A 6,000-nucleotide genomic window follows, 5' to 3' on the forward strand; every position below is an offset into this window, starting at 1 on the left:
CACCAGAACATACGGTTACAAAAATTGGGTGCTATCCCCAGGCACTTACCCAGGGTCTGGAGAATTGAAGAGACTGCAGAGATTGTTGTAGCTTTAAGAAATATGATTTATTCACGTATTTACACCTGAGTTTGGAGTGCAGGCAAAAATGAGGTGGAGGGTATCCAGCTGTAAGAAATTTAGCCCCATCCCTTCCATGTGGAATACAACCTTTAGAATCCCTGCGATGGGGAGTGCAAGTAGATAAATAGGTACCACTCCGGCGGGAAGGTAAATGGTGTTTCCGTGCGCTGCTCTGGTTCGCCAGAAGTGGCTTAGTCATGCTGGCCACATGACCGGGAAAAACTGCGGACAAACGCTGGCTCCCTCGGCCAGCAAAGCAAAATGAGCACCACAACCCCAGAGTCGTCCGCAACTGGACTTAACTGTCAGGGGTACCTTTACCTTTACCTTTAAGCTGGTGGTCGTCACATCTTGTGACAGTGAATTCCACATATCAGTTATGTGTTATACGAAGGAGCGCATAAGAATTTATTTGAACGTAATCTTTTGGTTACCCATGGGGATCAATATATTAAAATTGCATATAGTGTAGATTGTAGCTGGATTGCAATCCACAAACATTTATAACAGTGTTTCCCAACCTTTTTTGGGCAAAGGCACACTTGTTTGATGAAAAAAATCTCGAGGCACACCACCATTACAGCCCCGTGACGTCAGCGCGCAGCGTCACGCCGGGAGGGACGCACGAAAGTGTAAGTTTCAATTTTTTTTCCTCCCCCTTGCCGGGGAACCTCCAAGCTTTGGGGGTGGGGAGGAGGCAGCAAAGCGAGGCAGGAAGGAGAGCGCGGCTTGGCTGGGTGAGCTTTGGCAGGGGCAGGGAATGAGAGCCGCGAGGCGGGCGCTGCGGACGGAGGCGCTGCCCGCCGAGCTCGCAGGCAGCCAGGCAGGCAGACGGGGAGAGCCCCGCGCTGGGCGGCCTCTCCTCGCCGCCGCCGCCCCGCCTCTCGCCGCCCGACTCGCCCGCCTCCCTCCAGGCAACATCTCGCGGCACACCAGGCAACATCTCGCGGCACACTAGTGTGCCGCGGAACAGTGGTTGGGAAACACTGATTTATAAGGTTAATAACCTTTAGGGGGACACGGGTGGCGCTGTGGGTTAAACCACAGAGCCTAGGACTTGCTGATCAGAAGGTTGGCAGTTTGAATCCCCGCGACGGGGTGAGCTCCTGTTCCTCAGTCTCTGCTCCTGCCAACCTAGCAGTTCGAAAGAGCGTCAAAGTACAAGTAGATTAATAGGTACCGCTCCCCAGTAGTGATGTATGGAAGTGAGAGCTGGACCATAAAGAAGGCTGATCACCGAAGAATTGATGCTTTTGAATTATGGTGCTGGAGGAGACTCTTGAGAGTCCCATGGACTTCAAGAAGATCAGAACTATCCATTCTTAAGGAAATCAGCCCTGAGTGCTCACTGGAAGGACAGATCCTGAAGCTGAGGCTCCAATACTTTGGCTACCTCATGAGAAGAGAAGACTCCCTGGAAAAAACCCTGATGTTGGGAAAGATGGAGGGCACAAGGAGAAGGGGACGACAGAGGACGAGATGGTTGGGCAGTGTTCTTGAAGCTACCAGCATGAGTTTGACCAAACTGCAGGAGGCAGTGGAAGACAGGAATGCCTGGTATGCTCTGATCCATGGGGTCACGAAGAGTCGGACATGACTAAACGACTAAACAACAACAATAACAAGGGTCTGGGTGGTGGCAGTGAGAAATAAAGTGGTGGCACAGGGATCAATAGACGGTGAAACATCCAGGGACCCTGTGTGATCGCCACAGGGGGGTGTTAGAAAGCAATAAAGAGAGAGGGAAAATTAGAGAGAGAGAGAGAGAGAGAGAGAGAGAGAGAGAGAGAATTCAGAAGGTAAGGTAACCTTTGTTGGGTGTTATGTTGGAGTGGATGAAGTTTATAGAGAGAGGACCGACGAAAAATCAGAAATCCTTTACCTTCTATTTCTGTCTCACAGATTTCTGGCTTTAATTGAGCATTCAATGAGTGGCCTCCCGCCCCGCCCCCATTACATTCTCCTGTCGTCAAACCTGGGGGCTTTAACAAGTTACAACTATATAAGATGTCCTTTTCGTTTCATTTCAGCTAATTGATGCAATAAATTATAGAGTCTTTATGTTGGCCAGGTGCCAACTACTAATGTAATTAGGTGTGGGAATTCCAAGCACTTTCGAGCATTAATGTGTCACCATAAATAATGCAGAACTGGAAGCATCTTGGATTTTTGCTGCATCCAGATACGTTCAATATTGCATAGATTAGTCCCAAGATTGTATTGATTCTTGCAGTGTTCCTGGTACCAGCAGAGCCAAGCAATGTTCCCATTTTCTTGGCCAACGTCCACAAAAAAGCATTGGGATTTTATCATCTAGATGTTTGGTGACACAGTTCTGATTGCATTCAACTTATGTAAATAACCAGGCAGCTTGCAAGATGATGCAAGCCTTTTCGCTCTAAGGATGGTAACCATAGTATTACCTATAATTTGCAAGCTTAAAATATAAATAATTTCATGTTTCTACAGGGGAAATAGGGAGTGCTGAAAGGCAAAGACCGAAAGGTCAGAGACAAGATCTTGTCTTAGTTTTTTAATTAATGAATGTGTGTTCAGATTTATTAATTTATTTGAGTATTTTCATTCTGCCTTTTAGGGCAAAAAAAAAAACAAAACACCTCTCTCGGGAGGTTCAGAGATACAATAAAAATATAGAATACATATTAGTTGAAATCCCAGGATAAGAGCACTTGACTCTAAGACAATACAATACAAGAGTTCAAGTAAAAAGCAGGAGTGGCAAAACCACAGCCTGCAAGATATAGACCAAGATCAATTTTCCATTAATTGAAACATTAAAGGTTTTTACGACGTGTTTGAAGCCAGTTAGTGAAGAAGCCAAGCAAATCAGTCTATAAAGGAATGACTCCTAAAAACATCTGGACTCCTGTGGTCACCAACATGCTGGCTGGCGCTGATAGGAATTGTAGTCCAAAACATCTGGATGACACCAGACAGCAAAGACTGGGGCGGGCCATGATGGTGGTAACCATTCTTAAGGCCTAGGGAGGTCCGTGAGGGTGAGTCTTCAGATAACCTGTTTCCGAACCATTTGTGGCTTTGATGATAACCCCTAGCACTTTAAACTGGGCCTAGAGCAGAAATGAATTGGTAACTAGTACAGCTGGTACCAAGGGACGCGGGTACCACTTTAGCTAATGGGGCTAATTATAGAGCTGGAAGGGCCTGGAGGATCACCATGATGCAAGAATCTCAGCTAAAGCACCCATGACAAATGGCCATCCAACCTCTGCTTGAAAACCTCCAAGGAAGAGAGTTCACCACCTCCTGAGGGAGACCACGGTCGAGCACCTTTTCCCATCAGAAAGTTCTTCCTGATGTTTAGTCAGAAGCACACCTTGAGCACCACAGCTGCCCGTCTCACTATGCGTTACCCCTTGTGGACATTGGAAGGCTATCAAAGCATACAGCAAGTGCTTTCCCTCTCTTGTGAAATCAATCCAAGGTCCACATGAGAAGAACCCCATCCAGTATCCTGTTCTTTTTTTTTATTAAAAAATAATAATATTTATTGAGAATTTTAAGATTACAAAGAAACAAAGGAAAAAGAAGAAGGAAAAAACAAGTCACATTTAAACAATACGAATCAATGAAAAAACAAGGTCAAAAACAAAACAAAACACATACATCAAAATCAAAAATAGACAAAAAATTAAAAACAAATCCAATATTCCCAAATCATTAACTGTCATTACCTTGTTTCATCGACCTCCTCACACCTCCTTTTTTTGTATTCTAGTTGTTAATTATCTCAGCAAATCCTTTCCATCTTTCATAATATTCTGTCATTAAATTACCTTAATCTATTTTAACCTTATCTTACCATAAAAGGCCCTAAAACTTAAATCTTATTTATACCAAATTCTCTTAACCATGACATATTCTTACATAATTCTTTTTAACATTTCCAGTATCCTGTTCTTACAGTGGCCAACAAGCTGGACATGCAAGCAGTAAGTTAAAGGTCAAGGTAAAGGACTCCTGGATGGTTAAGTCCAGTTAAAGTCAACAATGGGATGTGGTGCTCATCCCGCTTTCAGGCCGAGGGAGCTGGCGTTTGACCACAGACAGCTTTCTGGGTCATGTGGACAGCATGACTAAACCACTTCTAGTGCAACAGGACACTGTAATGGAAACCAGAGCGCACAGAAATGTTGTTTACCTTCCCACTGGAGTGGTACCTATTTATCTACTTGCACTTTGACGTGCTTTTGAACTGCTAGGTTGGCAGGAGCTGGGACTGAGCAATGGGAGCTCACCCTGTCGCAGGGATTCAAACCGCCAACCTTCTGATTGGCAAGCCCAAGAGGCTCAGAGGTTTTAGACCACAGCGCACCTGCGTCCTACCATAGCACTCTCTGCCTGAAGGTCCCAGCAATTGCCTCTGGCAATAGAGTGGTGGTGGAGAGAAGTGTTGCTTATGCCAAGCAGGTATTAAGGCAACAAGGTGCTCTCCAGGTATTGTCAGACTACACGACTGCCATCAGTCCCATAGAGGACGGCCAGTTGCCAAGGACAAATGGCATTGTAACCCAGTAGCAATTCCATGGAGGGCCCCGCAGAGGACCTTAAGGTCCATGAATAATCATAGTTTAGAGGTCCCGGGCCCTAAGGAAGTCAGACTATCCTCCACCAGGGCCAGAGCCTTTTCAGTGATGGCACCGACCTCGTGGAATGTTCTGTCCCATGAGACTAGGACCCTGCAAGATTTAACCTCCTTCCATTGGGCCTGTAAGACAGAGCTATTCCACCTGGCCTTTAATTTGAATTCAGCCTGATCCTTTATTTTCTTTCTCTTCCCTCCCCCTCCCCTTTTATGAAGATCACCCGCTCTGAGACCCCACAGCTAATTCTCCCCTGGCCTCCTCGCTGGCCCAAGTAGGACCAATTCAAAAGCTAGCCCTGGGCATTATCTAATGCTTATTTCCCTCAAACTGATTTTTGATTTTTATTGTCATTCATGTTTTTATACTGTATTTTATGCTGCTTTTATAATTTAGTGTTTTAAATTTGTTGTTAGCCACCCTGAACCCGGTTTTTGAACCAGGAAGGGCGGAGTATAAATAAAAAATTATTATTATTATTTATTATCATATGGCTACCCCCTACCAATGTTTTTCTCAGGGTCCACTACGGCATCTCTGCTTTTGTGTATTTTGCTGTCACTCTTCTGTAACCCCCCCCCATTAGAAAATGGAGTTCAGGGCAAGAAGAGTTGTTATTTGCTAAGCCTGGCAAGTTTGGACCAATGAAATGCAGTGATCCCTGGAAGCAAGGCAAAGAAACATTATCTGCCAGTATTGCAAGCTAATCCCTGACAAGGGGTATATCAGTTCCAGTGGCTTGTTTCCTTCTCAAGCCTCAAAAAGGATAACTCTTAGCCTCTAATCCCAACCATCTTCCACATGCCAGGGGGAGGAAACCTTTGCTCACATTTCGGCTAATAATTGCAGAGAACTTGACAGGATCAGTGGAATAAATGCTGCTGGCTCACCTTTTCAACCACTGTAGCTCCAACTTCTTAAAAGATCGGGTTAGAAAGGACCCAGATATTGGCTTCTTGTTGCTTGTATAAGTGGGAAATATTTCAGCCTAGTCTATCTTTTCTTTGCACTCTGACAGTTCGCTCTCAGAGATCTTACTTTGTAAGTGATGCGGCCAACTTCTGCTGGTGGGTTGAGAAAAACCAAGGTCCAGTTTAGAGTAGCTTTTTCAAATTCCCCTTCTTTAACCTGGAGCGGCAGTGGCCTTGTCAAGGTGGTGGTGGTGGCAACAGAGGAGGAGGAGTGAGTCCAGCTGGCAAAGATAAGGCAGTAGGGTGGGTACGTTTGGCAGCAATGGCGGGCTGAAGCAGCC

The 6,000-nt window shown here is 45.4% G+C and overlaps 1 protein-coding gene across 1 annotated transcript in view; it reads right to left on the reverse strand.

Moving 5' to 3' along the window:
- Positions 1–3,437, reverse strand: part of LOC308596609 (uncharacterized protein) — an 82,357-nt gene extending 78,920 nt beyond the window's left edge. Inside the window, exon 1 of the transcript XR_014012553.1 lies at positions 3,322–3,437. The gene's annotated coding sequence lies outside the window, so the exon portion shown is untranslated. The remainder of the gene's footprint in view (positions 1–3,321) is intronic.
- Between the last annotated feature and the right edge of the window lie 2,563 nt (positions 3,438–6,000).

This window comes from Podarcis bocagei (assembly GCF_964188305.1).
Source record: "Podarcis bocagei genome assembly, chromosome: 10".
Lineage (NCBI taxonomy): Eukaryota > Metazoa > Chordata > Lepidosauria > Squamata > Lacertidae > Podarcis > Podarcis bocagei.